This window comes from Lichenostomus cassidix, chromosome 2, assembly GCF_008360975.1.
Source record: "Lichenostomus cassidix isolate B80296 chromosome 2, HeHo_3.0, whole genome shotgun sequence".
In the NCBI taxonomy this organism is placed as follows: Eukaryota; Metazoa; Chordata; class Aves; order Passeriformes; family Meliphagidae; genus Lichenostomus; species Lichenostomus cassidix.
In genome coordinates, this window is record NC_139482.1 from 151,333,764 (window position 1) to 151,352,790 (window position 19,027).

Genomic DNA, 19,027 nt, shown 5'->3' on the forward strand with positions numbered 1-19,027 from the left:
AATTTGATCTCTGAGGAAAAATGGGAATTTTTTTTGGAAATTTAGGAATATTTTGGGAAAAATGGGAATTTTTTTGGGAAAAATCAATTTTTTGGGGGGAAAAATGGGAATTTTTGGGGGCAAAATTCATGTTTTTTTGGGAAAATTGATATTTTTGGGGGAAAATGGGAAATTTTTGGGAAAAATTGATTTTTTGGGGGGAAATATGGGAATTTTTGGGGAAAAATGGGAATTTTTGGGGGAAATTTGATTTTTTTGGGAAAAATGGGAATTTTTGGGGGAAAAATTTTTTTTGGCGGAAAAATGGGAATTTTGGGGGAAAAAAGTTATTTTTGGAAGAAAAATTGATTATTTTGGGGAAAAATGGGAATTTTTTGGGGAAAAATTGATGGTTTTGGGAAAATGGGATTTTTTGGGGAAAAATGGGAATTTTTATGGGGAAAATTTGGGAATTTTTTTTGGGAAAAATTGGATTTTTCGGGGAAAATTGATATTTTTGGGGGAAAAATGGGAATTTTTTGGGGAAAATTTGATCTTTTTGGGGAAAAATGGGAATTTTTGGGGGAAAAATTGATGGTTTTTTGGGAAAAATTGATATTTTTTGGGGAAAAATGGGAATTTTTTTGGGGAAAATTGGGAATTTTTATGGGAAAATTTGGGAATTTTTGAGGGAAAAATGGGAATTTTTTGAGAAAAATTGATGTTTTTTTGGGAAAAATTGATTTTTTGGGGGAAAAGTTGATGGTTTTGGGAAAAATGGGAATTTTTGGGGAAAAAATGGGAATTTTTTTGGGGAAAAATTGATTTTTTTGGGGGGAAAATGGGTATTTTTGGGGGGAAAATGGGAATTTTTTTTGGGGAAAAATTGATGGTTTTGGGAAGAATGGGAATTTTTTTAGGGGAAAATGAGAATTTTTTTTTGGAAATTGGGAATTTTTTTGAAAAATGGGATTTTTTGGGGAAAGTTGATTTTTTTTGGGAAAAAATGATGGTTTTTTGGAAAAATAGGTTTTTTTGGGGGGAAAATGGGAATTTTTTTAGGGGAAAATGGGATTTTTTGGGGGAAAAATTGGATTTTTTGGGGGAAAAAATTGGAATTTTTAGGAAAATTGGGAATTTTTGGGGGAAAAATGGGAATTTTTTGGGAAAAATGAGAATTTTTGGGGAAAAATTGGGAATTTTGGGGGAAAAATGGGAATTTATTTGGGGAAATTTGATTTTTTTGGGAAAAAATGGGAATTTTTGGGGGAAAATGAGATTTTTTTGGGGAAAATTGGAATTTTTTGGGGGAAAAAATTGATTTTTTGGGGGGAAAAATGGGAATTTTTGGGGAAAAATTGATTTTTTTGGAGGAAAAATTGATGTTTTTTTGGGGAAAAATGGGAATTTTGGGTGGAAAATGGGATTTTGGGGGAATTTTCATCCCAAAAAATCCTCATGGAATTTTGGGGTTTTTTTCAGCATTTTTAGGGCGAAAAAATCCCTAATTTTTTCCCATAATTTTCCCAATTTTTTCCCAAATTTTTCCTAAATTTTTCCCAATTTTTTCCACAATTTTTCTCCATTTTTTTTCTCAAATTTTCCCAGTTTTTCCTATTTTTTCCCAAATTTCTCCCATTTTTTCCCCATAATTTTCTCAATTTTTTCCCCAATTTTTTCCCAATTTTTCCCCAAATTTTTCCCCAATTTCCCCCAATTTTTTTCCAATATTTTTCCCTTTTTTTCCCCAACTTTCCCCATTTTTTTCCCATTTTTTCCCATTTTTCCCCAATTTTTCCCCAATTTTTTCCCATTTTTTTTCTCAATTTTCCCCAAATTTTTCCTAATTTTTCCCTTTTTCTTCCCATAATTTTCCATATTTTTCCCAATTTTTTTCCAGTTTTTTCCCAATTTTTTCCCATAATTTCCCCAATATTTTCCCAATTTTTTCCAATTTTTCCCCATTTTTTTCCCCAACTTTTTTCCCAATTTCCCTAATTTTTCCCAATTTTTTCCCAATATTTCCCCAATTTTTTCTGAAATTTTCCCAATTTTTTCCCATTTTTCCCAATTAATTTTCCCATTTTTTCCCAATTTTTTCCCAATATTTTCCCAATAATTTTTTCCTAATTTTCTCCAAATTTTTCCCATTTCTCCCAATTTTCTCCCATTTTTTTCAATATTTTTCCCATTTTTCCCCCATTTTTTCCCCAATTTTTCCCATTATTTTCCCAAATTTCTCCCATTTTTTTCGCCATAATTTTCTCAATTTTTTCCCCAATTTTTTCCGAAATTTTCCCCAAATTTTTCCCCAATTTCCCCCAATTTTTTTCCAATATTTTTCCCTTTTTTCTCACAACTTTTCCCAATTTTTTCCCAATTTTTTCCCATTTTTTTCTCAATTTTCCCCAAATTTTTCCTAATTTTTCCCTTTTTCTTCCCATAATTTTCCCATATTTTTCCCATATTTTTCCCAATTTTTTTCCAATTTTTTCCTCAATTTTTTCCATTTTTTCCCAATTTTTCCCATAATTTCCCCAATATTTTCCCAATTTCTTCCCAATTTTTCCCCATTTTTTTTCCCATTTTTCCCAATTTTCTCCCAAATTTTTCCCAATATTTGTTCCAATTTTTCCCCATTTTTTCCCATTTTTCCCCAACTTTTTTCCCAATTTTTTCCTAATTTTTCCCAATTATTCCCCAATTTTTTCCCATAATTTTCCCAATTTTCTCCCAATTTTTCCCCTTTTTTCCATATTTTTCCCAATTTTTTTCCAATTTTCTCCCAATTTCTTCCCAATATTTTCCCATTTTTCCCCAATTTTTTCATCATTTTTTCCCAAATTTCTCCCATTTTTTCGCCATAATTTTCTCAATTTTTTCCTCAATTTTTTCCCAATTTTTCCCCAATTTTTTCCCATTTTTTTTCTCAATTTTCCCCAAATGTTTTCTAATTTTTCCCTTTTTCTTCCCATAATTTTCCCATATTTTTCCCAATTTTTTTCCAATTTTTTCCTCAATTTTTTTCCATTTTTTCCCAATTTTTTCCCATAATTTCCCCAATATTTTCCCAATTTTTTCCTAATTTTTACCAATTTTTTCCCTTAATTTTCCCATTTTTTCCCATAATTTTCCCAAATTTTCCCATTTTTTCCCATATTTTCCCAATTTTCTTCCCAATTTGTCACCAAAGTTTTCCCATTTTTTTCCCAATTTTCCCCAATTTTTTGCAAAATTTTTCCCAACTTTTTTTTCCAATTTTCCCCCAATTTTTCCCATAATTTTCCCAATTTTTCCCCATTTTTTTTCCCAATTTCCTCCCAAATTTTTCCCAATATTTTTTCCAATTTTTCCCCATTTTTTCCCTTTTTTCTCCCAATATTTCCCCAATTTTTTCCCATAATTTTCCCATTTTTTCCCAATTTTTTCCCTTTTTTCCCCCAATATTTTCCCAAATTTTTCCCATTTTTTTCCATAATTTTCCCATTTTTTCCCATAATTTCCCAGTTTTTCCCCAATTTTTTCCCAATATTTGCCCAATTTTTTCTGAAATTTCCCCAATTTCTTCCCATTTTTTCTGAATTTTTCCCCATAATTTTCCCATTTTTTCCCATTTTTTCTAATTTTCTTCCCAATATTTTCCCAATTTTTTCCTAATTTTCTCCCAATTTTTCCCAATTTTTTCAATATTTTTCCCATTTTTCCCCATTTTTCCCAATTTTTCCCATAATTTTCCCAACTTTCTCCCAATTTTCCCCTTTTTTTCCATATTTTTTCCAATTTTTTTCCAATTTTCTCACAATTTCTTCCCAATATTTTCCCATTTTTTCCCATTTTTTTCCCAATTTTCCCCAATTTTTTTCAGGATTTTGGGATGGGATCAACTGGATATGGGTTTTTTTGGGATTTTGGGATGGGATTTTGGGATTTGGAGATTTTTTGGGGATTTTTTGGGGGATTTTGGGATGGGATGAAGCAGATTTGGGGTTTTTTTTGATTTTTTGGGGGATTTTTTGGGATTTTTGGGGGGACTTGGGGGTTTTTGGGATTTTAGGATGGAATGAAGTAAATTTTTTGGGATTTTTTTGGGATGAGGTAAATTTTTTTTGCTTTTTGGGGATTATTTTTGGGATTTGGGGAGTTTTGGGGGATTTTTTTGGGGATTTTGGGGTTTTTTTGGTGATTTTTTTTGGGATTTGGGTTTTTTTTGGGGATTTTTTGGGGGATTTTGGAGTTTTTTGGGGTTTTTTTTGGGATTTTGGGATTTTTGGGGGATTTTGGGATGGAATGAAGTAAATTTTTTGGGATTTTTGGGGATTATTTTTGGGATTTGGAGATTTTTAGGGGATTTTTTTGGGGATTTTGGGTTTTCTTGGTGATTTTTTGGGGGGATTTGGGATTTTTTTTGGGGATTTTTTTAGGGATTTTTGGGGATTTTGGGATTTGGGATGTTTTGGGGGATTTTGGGATGGAATGAAGTAAATTTTTGGGGGTATTTTTGGGATTTTGGGATGGAGCAGATTTGGGGGATTTATGGGGATTATTTTTGGGATTTGGGGATTTTTGGGGGATTTTTTGGCGGATTTTGGGGTTTTTTGGGGTGGTTTTTTGAGCTTTTTTTTTGGATTTTGGGTTTTTTCAGGATTTTGGGATTTGGGGTTTTTTTGGGATTTTTTTGGGGATTTGGGGATTTTTTGGTGATTTTTTTGAGGGATTTGGGATTTTTTGGGATTTTTTTAGAGATTTGGGGGATTTTTTTGGGATTTGGCGATTTTTGGGGGGATTTTGGGGTTTTTGGGGGATTTTTTTGGGTTTTTTGGGGATTTTTTGGGGATTTTTTTTTGGGGCATTTGGGGAATTTTTGGGGGATTTTGGGATTTGGGGTTTTTTTTGGGATTTTGGGATGGAGCAGATTTGGGGATTTTTGGGGTTTTTTTGGGATTTTTTGGGGGATTTTGGGCATTTTTTGATTTTTTTGGGGGATTTGGGGAATTTTGGGGATTTTGGGATTTTGGGATTTTTTGGGGATTTTGGGATGGAGCAGATTTGGGGTTTTTTTTGGGGATTATTTTTGGGATTTGGGGATTTTTTGGGATTTTTTTGGGGGTTTTGGGGTTTTTTTAGGGATTTGGGATTTTGGGGTTTTTTGGGTGATTTTTTGGGGATTTTTTTGGGGAATTTTTTTTGTAATTTGGGGAATTTTTTTGGATTTTGGGGTTTTTTGGTGATTTTTTGGGGGATTTGGGGGATTTTTTTCGGGATTTTGGGATTTCGGGATTGAGCAGATTTGGGGTTTTTGGGATTTTTTAGGATTTAGGGGTTTTCTGGGGAATTTGTTGGTTTTTTTGGGATTTGGGGGATTTTTTGGGATTTTGGGATTGGATGGAGCAGATTTGGGGGTTTTTTGGGTTTTGGGGGATTTTGGGGGATTTTTGGGTTTTTGGGATTTTGGGGTGGGATGAAGTAAATTTTTTAGGGTTTTTGGGATTATTTTGGGATTGGGGATTTTGGGGGATTTTTTGGGGATTTGGGGGTTTTTGGGGTTTTTTTGGATTTAGGGGTTTTTTGGCGTTTTTTTGGGGAATTTTGGGATGGGATGAAGTAAATTTTTTGGGGGGATTTTGGGGATTTTTTGGGATTTTTTGGGGGATTTTGGGTTTTTTTGGGGGATTTTGGGATGGGATGGAGCAGATCTGGGATTTTTTTGGGGATTATTTTTGGGATTTGGGGATTTTTTTGGGTTTTTTTTAGTATTTGGGGTTTTTCAGGATTTTGGGATTTGTGCTTTTTGGGGGATTTTTTTGGGGATTTTGGGATTTTTTGGGATTTTGGGATGGGATGGAGCAGATTTGGGGAATTTTTTGGGGATTATTTTTGGGATTTGGGGATTTTTTGCGATTTTTTGGGAGATTTTGGGGTTTTTTTGGTGATTTTTTTGGAGGTTTTTTTGGGATTTTTTTGGGTAATTTGTGGATTTTTTGGGATTTTGGGGATTTTTGGGGGATTTTTTGGGGGATTTGGGGAATTTTTTTTGTATTTTGGAGGTTTTTTGGGGGTTTTTTTGGCCTTTTTTTGGGATTTGGGGTTTTTTGGGGTTTTAGGATTTATGGTTTTTTTGCAGATTTCTTTTGGGATTTGGGGGATTTTTGGGATTATTTTTTTTTATTTAAGGATTTTGGGGTTTTTTGGTGATTTTTTTGGGGATTTGGGGTTTTTTTGGGGATTTTTTGGGGAATTTGGGGTTTTTTGGGCTTTTTTTGGGATTTGGGGATGTTTTCAGGATTTTGGGATTTGTGCTTTTTGGGGGATTTTTTGGGATCTTGGGATGGGATGGAGCAGATTTGGGGAATTTTTTGGGGATTATTTTTGGGATTTTGGGTTTTTTTCAGGATTTTTTGAGGATTTTTTGGGGATTTTTTGGGGATTTTTGGGGATTTTGGGATTTGGGGATTTTTTTCATTGTGGGATGGAATGAAGTAAATTTTTCGGGGTTTTTTTGGGATTTTGGGATGGAGCAGATTTGGGGTTTTTGGGGGATTTTTTTTGGGATTTGGGGATTTTTTTGGGGGGATTTTGGGATGGAATTGAGCAGATTTGGGGGATTTTTCGGGATTTTGGGATCGAGGGGATTTGTGGTTTTTTTGGGGATTTTTTGGGGAATTTGGGGGATTTTTTTGGGGATTTTGGGATGGGATGGAGCAGATTTGGGGTTTTTTTGATTTTGGGATCAAGGGGATTTGGGGTTTTTTTCGATTTTTTGGGGGATTTTTGGATTTTTGGAATTAGGGGAATTTTTGGGATTTTGGATGAAATGAAGTAAATTTTTTGGGGTTTTGGGGATTATTTTTGGGATTTGGGGATTTTTGGGGATTTTTTTGGGGATTTTGGGGTTTTTTGGGATTTTTGGGGGGATTTTTTTTTGGGAATTTGGGGATTTTTTGGGATTTTGGGATCGAGGGGATTTTTGGGGGAATTTTGGAGTTTTTTTGGGGATTTTTTTGGGATTTGGGTTTTTTCAGGATTTTGGGATTTGTGCTTTTTGGGGGATTTTTTGGGAATTTTTAGGGGGGTTTTTGGGATTTTTGGAGAATTTCTTTTGGGATTTTGGGGATTTTTTGGATTTTGGGATTTTGGGATGGAGCAGGTTTTGGGTTTTTTGGGGGACTTTTTTTGGGATTTGGGGAATATTTGGGATTTTGGGGATTTTTTTGGATTTTTTTGGGATTTTGGGATGGAATGGATTTGGGGGATTTTGGGATTTTTTGGGGGATTTTGGGGTTTTTTTGGGGGATTTTTTTGGGGGAATTTCGGGGATTTTTCAGGATTTTGGGATGAGATGGAGCAGATTTGGGGGTTTTTTGGGATTATTTTTGGGATTTGGGGATTTTTGGGGGATTTTTTTGGGGATTTGGGGTATTTTTGGGGATTTTGGGATGGGATTGATCAGATTTGGGATTTTTTGGGGGATTTTTTTTGGATTTTGGTTGGAATCGAGCAGATCTGGGGTTTTTTGGGGGTTTTTGGGGGTTTTTTGGTCTTTTTTTGGGATTTGAGGGATTTTTTGGGGGTTTTGGGGGTTTTTTGGTGATTTTTTGGGGATTCGGGAAATTTTTTGGGATTTTGTTGGAATTGAGCAGATTTGGAGGTTTTTTGGGCTTTTTTTGGGGGATTTTGGGGTTTTTTTTTTGGATTTCGGGATGGGATGGAGCAGATTTGGGGTTTTTTAGGAATTTTTCTTGGTATTTCGGGGATTTTTTGGGATTTTGAGATCGAGGGGATTTGGGGGTTTTTTTGGGATTTTTTTGGGAATTTTGGGTCTTTCGGGATTTTGGGATGGGATGGAGCAGATTTTGGGATTTTTTTGGGATTTTTGGGATTTTGGAGGATTTTTTGGGGGTATTTTGGGGTTTTTTTGGTGATTTTTTTGGGGGATTTGGGGTTTTTTTGGGATTTTGGGATGGAGCAGATTTGGGGATTTTTGGGGGGTTTTTTTGGGATTTTTTTGGGGATTTTGGGATGGAATGAAGTAAATTTTCTGGGATTTTGGGATGGGATAGAGTAGATTTTGGGGTTTTTTGGTGATTTTTTTTTGGGATTTTTGGGGATTTTGGGATGTGATTTTGGGATTTTGGGATTTTTTTTGGGATTTTGGGATGGAGCATATTTGGGGTTTTTTTTGGGGATTATTTTTGGGATTTGGGGATTTTTGGGGTTTTTTGGGGGGATTTCAGGGATTTTTGAGATTTTGGGATGGGATGGAGCAGATTTGGGATTTTTTGGGGGATTTTTGGGGATTTTTTTGTAATTTGAGGATTTTTTTTGGATTTTGGGGGTTTTTTGGTGATTTTTTGGGGGATTTGGAGGATTTTTCAGGATTTTGGGGTTTTTGGGGTTTTATTTTGTCTTTTTTCGGGTTTGGGGTTTTTCAGGATTTTGGGATTTGGGTTTTTTTGGGATTTTTTCAGGGATTTTGGGGGATTTTAAGGATTTTTTGGGGATTTTTTTGGGGATTTGGGGAATTTTGGGGATTTTGGGATTTTGGGTTTTTTGGGGGTTTTTTTGGGATTTTTGGATGGAGCAGATTTGGGGTTTTTTGGGGATTATTTTTGGGATTTTGGGTTTTTTTAGGGGATTTTTTGGGGGGATTTTGGGGTTTTTTAGGATTTTGGGGGTTTTTTAGGATTTAGGGGTTTTCTGGGGAATTTGTTGGTTTTGGGATTTGGGATTTTGGGATGTTGGGATTGGATGGAGCAGATTTGGGGTTTTTGGGTTTTGGGGATTTTGGGGTTTTTGGGGGTTTTGGGGCTTTTTGGGGGTTTTTTTGGGGATTTTGGGATGGGATGAAGTAAATTTTTTGGGGTTTTTTTGGGATTATTTTTGGGATTGGGGGATTTTTGGGGGATTTTTTTTGGGATTTTGGGGTTTTTTATGTGATTTTGGGTTTTTTGGTGGTTTTTTCGGGACTTTTGGTTGGGATGGAGAAGATTTGGAGGTTTTTGGGGATTTTTTTTTGGGAATTGGGGGATTTTTCGGGATTTTGGGATGGGATGGAGTAAATTTTTTGGGTTTTTTTGGGATTTTTCTTGGGATTTGGGGGTTTTTTGGGCATTTTTATGGGATTTGGTGGTTTTTTTGGGGATTTTTTTTTTGATTTGGTGGTTTTGGGGGGATTTTTTGGGGGATTTTGGGTTGGGATGGAGCAGATTTGGGGTTTTTTGGGGATTTTTGTAGGGATTTGGGGAATTTTTGGGGATTTTTTTGGGGATTTTCTCTCCTTGCAGGTGGAAGATTCAGGATTTTGGGGTTTTTTTTGGGATTTTTTTTGGGTTTTTTTGGCATTTGGAATGGAATGAAGCAAATTTTTTGGGATTTTTTTGGGGGATTTTGATTGGGATTTAACAGATTTGGGATTTTTTTGGATTTTCTCTCCCTGCAGGTGGAAGATTCAGGATTTTGGGGTTTTTTGGGATTTTTTTGGGATTTTTTTTGGGATTTTCTCTCCTTGCAAGTGGAAAATTCAGGATTTTGGGGATTTTTTTGGGGATTTTTTTGGGATTTGAGGGATTTTTTTGGGGATTTTTTTGGCATTTGGAATGGAATGAAGCAAATTTTTTGGGATTTTTTTTGGGGATTTTGGTTGGGATTTAGCAGATTTGGGATTTTTTTGGGATTTTCTCTCCTTGCTGGTAGGAAGATTCCAGATTTTGGGATTTTTTTGGGATTATTTTGGGGATTTTTTGGGGATTTTCTCTCCCTGCCGGTAGAAAATTCAGGAGTTTGGGGTTTTTTTGGGGATTTTTTTGGGATTTGGAGATTTTTGGGGGATTTTTTTGGGGGTTTTTGGGGTTTTTTTTGGGATTTTGGCATTTTTGGGTGGATTTTGGGATGGAATGAAGTAAATTTTTTGGGTTTTTTTGGATTTTCTCTCCTTGCAGGTAGAAAATTCAGGATTTGGGATTTTTTGGGGATTTTTATGGGATTTTTATGGGATTTTCTCTCCCTGCAGGTGGAAGATTCAGGATTTTGGGGATTTTTGGGATTTTTTTGGGATTTGGGGATTTTTTTGGGATTTTTTTGGGATTTCGGGGTTTTTTTTTGGGATTTGGAATGGAATGAAGCAAATTTTTGGGATTTTTTTTGGCTTTTCTCTCCTGGCAGGTAGAAAATTCAGGATTTGGGATTTTTTGGGGGATTTTTTGGGGGATTTTTTGGGGATGTTTTTGGGATTTTCTCTCCTTGCAAGTGGAAAATTCCGGATTTTGGGTTTTTTTTGGGATTTTTTGGGGGTTTTTTTGGCATTTGGGATGGAATGAAGCAAATTTTTTGGGATTTTTTTGGGATTTTGGTTGGGATTTAGCAGATTTTGGATTTTTTCTTTGGATTTTCTCTCCTTGCAGGTAGAAAATTCAGGATTTTGGGGTTTTTTTTGGTGATTTTTTTTTGGGATTTGGGATTTTTTGGGGATTTTCTCTCCTTGCAGGTGGAAGATTCAGGATTTTGGGGGTTTTTTTGGGATTTTTTTTGGGATTTTGGGATGGAATGAAGTAAATTTTTGGGGGTATTTTTGGGATTTCGGGATGGAGCAGATTTGGGGGTTTTTTGGGGAGTATTTTTGGGATTTGGGGATTTTTGGGGGATTTTGGTTGGGATTTTTGGGGATTTTTTTGGGGGATTTTGGGTTTTTTTGGGGGATTTTGTTTGGGATTTAGCAGATTTGGGATTTTTTGGGGATTTTTTTTGGGATTTTCTCTCCTTGCAGGTGGAAGATTCGGGATTTTGGGATTTTTTTGGGATTTTTTGGGGATTTTTTTGGGATTTTTTTGGGATTTGGGATGGGCTTGTGGGATTTTGGGGTTTTATTGGGATTTTGGGATGGGATGGAGCAGATTTGGGGTTTCTTTGGGATTTTTTGGGGGTTTTTTGGGGATTTATGGTTGTTATTTGGGGTTTTCTCGGGATTTTGGGATTTGTGGGTTTTTTGGGGAATTTTTGGGATTTTTTTTGGATTTTGGGATGGGATGGAGTGGATTTGGGGGTTTTTTGGGGACTTTTTTGGGATTTTTGGGATTTATGGGGTTTTTTTTGGGATTTGGGGGATTTTTCAGGATTTTGGGATGAGATGGAGCAGATTTGGGGCATTTTTTGGGATTATTTTTGGGATTTTGGGGTTTTTTGGGGATTTTTTTGGGGATTTTTGGGATTTTTTGGGGGATTTTTTTGGGATTTGGGGTATTTTTGGGGGATTTTGGGATTTGGGGGTTTTTTTTAAATTTTTTGGGGGATTTTGGGGTTTTTTGGGATTTTTGGTTGGAATTGAGTGGGTTTGGGGATTTTTTGGGATTTTTTTGGGGATTTTTTTGGGAATTTGGGGATTTTTTTTGGATTTTGGGATGGAATTGAGCAGATTTGGGGTGTTTTTGGTGATTTCTTTTGGGATTTGAGTATTTTTTGGGGATTATTTTGGGGATTTTGGGGTTTTTGGTATTTTTTTTGGGATTTTGGGATGGAGCAGATTTGGGTGTTTTGGGGCGATTTTTTTGAGGATTTTTTGGATTTTTTGGGGTTTTTTTTGGATTTTTGGGGATTTTTTTGGGATTTGGGGTTTTTTTGGTGATTTTTTTGGGATTTGGGGGATTTTTCAGGATATTGGGATGGAATTGAGCAGATTTGGGGTTTTTTGGGATTTTTTTTGGGATTTTTTGGGGTTTTGGTGATTTTGACTTTTTGGGTTTTTTGAGGATTTGGGATTTTTTGGGGTTTTTGGGAATTTTTGGGGGATTTTGGGGTTTTTTTGGGGTTTTTTTTGGGATTTGGGTTTTTTCAGGATTTGGAGATTTGTGCTTTTTGAGGGATTTTTTTGGGGATTTTGGGATTTTTTGGATTTTGGGATGAGATGGAGCAGATTTGGGTTTTTTGGGGGATTTTTTTTTTAATTTGGGGATTTTTTGGGGATTTTGGGATGAGATGAAGTAAATTTTTTGGGGTTTTTTGGGATTTTGGGATGGAGCAGATTTGGGGTTTTGTGGGGATTTGGGGAAATTTTGGGGGGATTTTGGGAGATTTGGGGTTTTGGGATTTTGGGACGAAGCAGATTTGGTGGTTTTTGGGATTTTTTTTGGGATTTGGGGATTTTGGGGGATTTTTTGGGGTTTTGGGATGGAATGATGTAAATTTTTTTGGGGTTTTTTTTGGATTTTGGGATGGAGCAGATTTGGGGTTTTTTGGGGATTTTTTGGGGATTTTGGGATGGGATGAAGTAAATTTTTTGGGGGGTTTTTTTGGGATTATTTTTGGGATTGGGGCATTTTTGGGGGATTTTTTTGGGGATTTTGGGTTTTTTTATGTGATTTTGGGTTTTTTGGTGTTTTTTTTGGGACTTTTGGTTGGGATGGAGAAGATTTGGAGGTTTTTGGGGATTTTTTTGGGAATTGGGGGATTTTTTGGGATTTTGGGATGGGATGAAGTAAATTTTTGGGGTTTTTTTGGGATTTTTCTTGGGATTTGGGGAATTTTTGGGGATTTTTTTGGGGATTTTCGCTCCTTGCAGGTGGAAGATTCAGGATTTTGGGGGTTTTTTGGGATTTTTTTGGGGGATTTGGGGATTTTTGAGGGATTTTTTTGGGGATTTTTTTGGGATTTGGGGTTATTTTTGGGATTTTTTGGGGGGATTTGGGGTTTTTTGGGGGATTTTGGTTGGGATTTCGGATTTTTTTGGGATTTTTTTGGGATTTTCTCTCATTGAAGGTGAAGATTCTGGATTTTGGGGTTTTTTTGGTGATTTTTTTGGGGGATTTGGGATTTTTTTTGGGATTTTTTTGGGATTTTTTTTTTTATTTTTATGGGATTTTCTCTCCCTGCAGGTGGAAAATTCAGGATTTTGGGGTTTTTTTGGGATTTTTTTGGGATTTGAGGGATTTTTTTGGGATTTTTTGGGGGTTTTTTGGCATTTGGGATGGAATGAAGCAAATTTTTTGGGATTTTTTTTGGGATTTTGGTTGGGATTTAGCAGATTTTGGATTTTTTTTTTGGATTTTCTCTCCTTGCAGGTAGAAAATTCAGGATTTTGGGGGTTTTTTGGTGATTTTTTGGGGGATTTGAGAGTTTTTTTGGGGATTTTCTTTCGGGATTTGGGGTTTTTTGAGATTTTTTGGGGGATTTGGGGATTTTTTGGGGATTTTTTTGGGATTTGAGGATTTTTGGGGGATTTTTTTGGGGATTTTGTGGTTTTTTTGGTGATTTTTGAGATTTGAGGGTTTTTTTGGGGGATTTTGGTTGGGATTTGGGATTTTTTTGGGGATTTTTTTTGGGGATTTGGCTTTTTTTTGGGGATTATTTTTGGGATTTGGGGTTATTTTTGGGGTTTTTTTGGGGGATTTGGGGTTTTTTTGGGGATTATTTTTGGGATTTGGGATTTTTTGGGGATTTTTTTGGGGATTTTGGGGGTTTTTTTGGGGGATTTTGTTTGGGATTTTTTCTCCTTGCAGGTGGAAGATTCAGGATTTTGGGATTTTTTGGGGGATTTTGGGGTTTTTGGGGGATTTTCTCTCCCTGCAGGTAGAAGTTTTGGGATTTTTTTTGGATTTTTTGGGATTTTTTTGGGATTTTTTTGGGATTTTCTCTCCTTGCAGGTGGAAGATTCAGGATTTTGGTGGTTTTTTTGGTGATTTTTTGGGGGATTTGAGGTTTTTTTGGGGGATTTTGGTTGGGATTTGGGGTTTTTATGGGATTTTTTTGGGATTTTTTTTGGATTTTCTCTCCCTGCAGGTGGAAGATTCCGGATTTTGGGATTTTTTTGGGATTTTTATGGGATTTTTTTGGGATTTTCTCCTTGCAGGAGGAGGATTCCAGATTTCGGGATTTTTTGGGGGATTTTGGGGTTTTTGGGGGATTTTCTCTCCTTGCAGGTAGAAAATTCAGGATTTTGGGATTCTTTGGGGGGATTTTTTTTGGGATTTGGGGGGTTTTTTGGGGATTTTTTTGGGATTTTGGTTGGGATTTAGCAGATTTGGGGTTTTTTTGGGATTTTTTGGGGGATTTTTTTGGGATTTTCTCTTGTTGCAGGTAGAAAATTAAGGATTTTGGGATTTTTTGGGGGATTTTTATGGGATTTTCTCTCCCTGCAGGTGGAAGATTCAGGATTTTTGGGATTTTTTTGGATTTTTTTGGGATTTTTTTGGGATTTTCTCTCCCTGCAGGTGGAAAATTCAGGATTTGGGATTTTTTTGGGGGATTTTTATGGGATTTTCTCTCTCTGCAGGTGGAAGATTCCAGATTTTGGGATTTTTTGGGATTTTTTTGGGATTTTCTCTCCTTGCAGGTGGAAGATTCAGGATTTTGGGGGTTTTTTGGGATTTTTTTGGGATTTGAGGTTTTTTTGGGGGATTTTTTTTGGAATTTGGGGATTTTTTGGGGATTTTGGGATGGAATGGAGCAGATTTGGGGGTTTTTGGGGATTTCTTTTGGGATTTGGGGATTTTGGGGATATTTTTGGTGGTTTTGGGGGGTTTTTGGTGATTTTTTGGGGGATTTTTTTGGGAATTTGGGGTTTTTTTGGATTTTGGGATGGGATGGAGCAGATTTGGGGATTTTTCGAGATTTTGGAATTTTGGGATCGAAGGGATTTGGGGGTTTTTTGGGATTTTTTTGGGGTTTTTTGGCCTTTTTTTGGGATTTGGGGTTTTTCGGGGTTTTGGGATTTGTGGTTTTTTGCTGATTTCTTTTGGGATTTGGGGGTTTTTGGGATTGTTTTTGGGATTTGGGGATTTTGGGGTTTTTTTGGTGATTTTTTTTGGGATTTGGGGGATTTTTTGGGATTTTCTTGGGATTTCGGGATGGAGCAGATTTGGGTTTTTTGGGAGATTTTTTTAGGGATTTGGGGTTGTTTTGGACCTTTTTTTGGGATTTTTGAGGTTTTTTTGGGATTTTTGGTTGGGATGGAGCAGATTTTGGGATTTTTTGGGGGGATTTTGGGATTTGGGATTTTGGGATTTGGGATTCTTTTGGGATTTGGGGGATTTTTTGGGGGGACTTCTAGTTTTTTTTGGGGATTTTGGGATGGAATGAAGTCAATTTTTTGGGATTTTGGGATGGGATAGAGTCGATTTTGGGGTTTTTTTGGGATTTTGGGGTTTTTTGGGGTTTTTTGGGAGGTTTTCTTGAGATTTGTGGGTTTTTTGGGGATTTTTTGGGGGGATTTGGGGTTTTTTTTGGGGATTTTGGGATGGGATGAACTAAATTTTTTTGGGGTTTTTTGGATTTTGGGATGGAGCAGATTTGGGGTTTTTTGGTGACTTTTTGGGGGATTTGGGGATTTTTTGGGGGATTTTTTTTTTGTTTTTTGGGGTTTTTTTGGTGATTTTTTGGGGGGATTTGGGGTTTTTTTTGGGATTTTGGGATGGAGCAGATTTGGGGATTTTTGGGGTTTTTTTGGGATTTTTTGGGGGATTTGGGGTTTTTTGGGGGATTTTGGGATGGAATGAAGTAAATTTTTTGGGTTTTTTTTGGGATTTTGGGATGGAGAAGATTTGGGGTTTTTTGGGGATTTTTTTAGGGATTTTTGGGGATTTTGGGATTTGGGGTTTTTTTGGGATTTTGGGATGCAGCAGATTTGGGGATTTTTGGGGTTTTTTGGGGATTTTTTGGGGTTTTTCGGGATTTTCGGATTTAGGGGTTTTTTTGGGATTTTTCTTGGGATTTGGGGATTTTGGGATTTTTTGGGGGATTTTGGGATGGAATGAAGTAAATTTTTTGGGGTTATTTTGGGGATTTTTTGGGGATTTGGAGATTTTTTGGGGATTTTTTTGGGGATTTTGGGTTTTCTTGGTGATTTTTTGGGGGGATTTGGGGATTTTTTTGGGATTTTTTAGGGATTTTTGGGGATTTTGGGATTTGGGGTTTTTTTGGGATTTTGGGATGGAATGAAGTAAATTTTTGGGGGTATTTTGGATTTTGGGATGGAGCAGATTTGGGGTTTTGGGGTATTTTTGGATTTGGGGTTTTGGGGGATTTTGGTTGGGATTTTTGGGGATTTTTGGGGATTTTGGGTTTTTGGGGATTTTGTTTGGGATTTAGCAGATTTGGGATTTTTTGGGGATTTTTTTTGGGATTTTCTCTCCTTGCAGGTGGAAGATTCGGGATTTTGGGATTTTTTTGGGATTTTTTGGGGATTTTTTTGGGATTTTTTTGGGATTTGGGATGGGCTTGTGGGATTTTGGGGTTTTATTGGGATTTTGGGATGGGATGGAGCAGATTTGGGGTTTCTTTGGGATTTTTTGGGGGTTTTTTGGGGATTTATGGTTGTTATTTGGGGTTTTCTCGGGATTTTGGGATTTGTGGGTTTTTTGGGGAATTTTTGGGATTTTTTTTGGATTTTGGGATGGGATGGAGTGGATTTGGGGGTTTTTTGGGGACTTTTTTGGGATTTTTGGGATTTATGGGGTTTTTTTTGGGATTTGGGGGATTTTTCAGGATTTTGGGATGAGATGGAGCAGATTTGGGGCATTTTTTGGGATTATTTTTGGGATTTTGGGGTTTTTTGGGGATTTTTTTGGGGATTTTTGGGATTTTTTGGGGGATTTTTTTGGGATTTGGGGTATTTTTGGGGGATTTTGGGATTTGGGGTTTTTTTTTGAATTTTTTGGGGGATTTTGGGGTTTTTTGGGATTTTTGGTTGGAATTGAGTGGGTTTGGGGATTTTTTGGGATTTTTTTGGGGATTTTTTTGGGAATTTGGGGATTTTTTTTGGATTTTGGGATGGAATTGAGCAGATTTGGGGTGTTTTTGGTGATTTCTTTTGGGATTTGAGTATTTTTTGGGGATTATTTTGGGGATTTTGGGGTTTTTGGTATTTTTTTTGGGATTTTGGGATGGAGCAGATTTGGGTGTTTTGGGGCAATTTTTTGGAGGATTTTTTGGATTTTTTGGGGTTTTTTTGGGATTTTTGGGGATTTTTTTTGGGATTTGGGGATTTTTGGGGGATTTTTTGGGGGGGATTTTCGGGTTTTTTTGGCATTTTTTGGGATTTGGGGGATTTTTCAGGATATTGGGATGGAATTGAGCAGATTTGGGGTTTTTTTGGGATTTTTTTTGGGATTTTTTGGGGTTTTTTTTGGGTTTTTGGGGATTTTTTTTGGGATTTGGGGACTTTTTGGGATTTTGGGATCGAGGGGATTTGGGGTTTTTTGGGGTTTTTGGGATTTTTTGGGGGATTTTGGGGGTTTTTTTGGGGTTTTTTTTGGGATTTGGGTTTTTTCAGGATTTTGAGATTTGTGCTTTTTGAGGGATTTTTTTGGGGATTTTGGGATTTTTTGGATTTTGGGATGGAACTGAGCAGATTTGGGTTTTTTGGGATTATTTTTGGGATTTTTTTGGGATTTTTTGGGGGATTTTAGGATTTGGTGATTTTTTTGGGGGATTTCGGGGAATTTTTGGGATATGGGATTTTTTTGGGATTTTGGGATGGAGCAGATTTGGGGGTTTTTTGGGGGATTGTTTTTGGGATTTTGGGTGGTTTTCTGGTGATTTTTTGGGGGGATTTGGGGAAATTTTGGGGAAATTTTGGGGGATTTGGGGTTTTGGGATTTTGGGACGAAGCAGATTTGGTGGATTTTGGGATTATTTTTGGGATTTGGGGATTTTTGGAGGATTTTTTTGGGAGATTTGGGATTTTTTGGGGATATTTTTTGGGATTTGGGGGTTTTTTGGGGATTATTTTTGGGATTTGGGGATTTTTGGGGGATTTTTTTGGGGATTTTTGGGTTTTTTTGTGATTTTTTTTAGATTTTGGGATGGGATGGAGCAGATTTGGGGTTTTTTTGGAGATTTTTTTAGGGATTTGGGGTTGTTTTGGGCCTTTTTTTGGGATTTTTGGTTGGGATGGAGCAGATTTTGGGATTTTTTGGGGGATTTTGGGGTTTTTTGGGAGGTTTTTTTGAGATTTGTGGGTTTTTTGGGGGATTTTTTTGGGGGATTTGGGGTTTTTTGGGGGATTTTGGGATGGAATGAAGTAAATTTTGGGGTTTTTGGGATTTTGGGATGGAGCAAATATGGGGTTTGGTGATTTTGGGGTGATTTTTTGGGGTTTTAGGGTTTTGGTGATTTTGGGGGATTTGGGTTTTGGGGGATTTTGGTTGGGATGGAGCAGATTTGGGGTTTTGGGGGTTTTTTGGGGGTTTTTTTGGATTTTTTGGGGGATTTTGGGGTTTTTTGGGATGGTTTTTTGAGCTTTTTTTTTGGATTTTGGGTTTTTTCAGGATTTTGGGATTTGGGATTTTTTTTGGGATTTGGGGTTTTTTTTGGGATTTTGGGATGGAGCAGATTTGGGGATTTTTGGGGTTTTTTTGGGGATTTAGGGATTTTTGGGGGATTTTGGGGTTTTTTTGGTGATTTTTTTGGGGTTTTTGGCATTTGGGATGGAATGAAGCAAATTTTTTGAGGTTTTTTGGGGATTATTTTTGGGATTTGGGGTTTTCTTGGTGATTTTTTGGGGGGATTTGGGATTTTTTTGGGGACTTTTTTAGGGATTTTTGGGGATTTTGGGATTTGGGGTTTTTTTGGGGATTTTGGGATGGAATGAAGTAAATTTTTGGGGGTATTTTTGGGATTTTGGGATGGAGCAGATTTGGGGAATTTTTTGGGGATTATTTTTGGGATTTGGGGATTTTTTGGGGGTTTTTTTGGGGATTTGGGGGATTTTTTGGGATTTTGGGATGGGATGGAGCAGATTTGGAGAATTTTTTGGGGATTATTTTTGGGATTTGGGGATTTTTTGCAATTTTTTGGGAGATTTTTGGGTTTTTTTGGTGATTTTTTTTGAGGTTTTTTTGGGATTTTTTTTGGTAATTTGGGGTTTTTTGGGATTTTGGGGATTTTTTGGGGGATTTGGGGGATTTTTTTTTATTTTGGAGGTTTTTTGGGGGTTTTTTTGGTCTTTTTTTGGGATTTGGGGTTTTTTTGTGGATTTCTTTTGGGATTTGGGGGATTTTTGGGATTATTTTTTTTTTATTTAAGGATTTTGGGGTTTTTTGGTGATTTTTTTGGGGGGATTTGG

The 19,027-nt window shown here is 36.5% G+C and overlaps 1 protein-coding gene across 1 annotated transcript in view; it reads right to left on the bottom strand.

The window, feature by feature from the left end:
* The window catches only part of RECQL4 (RecQ like helicase 4), an 89,407-nt gene that overhangs the window by 67,739 nt on the left and 2,641 nt on the right, over positions 1–19,027 (bottom strand). The gene's annotated exons all lie outside the window — the stretch shown is intronic.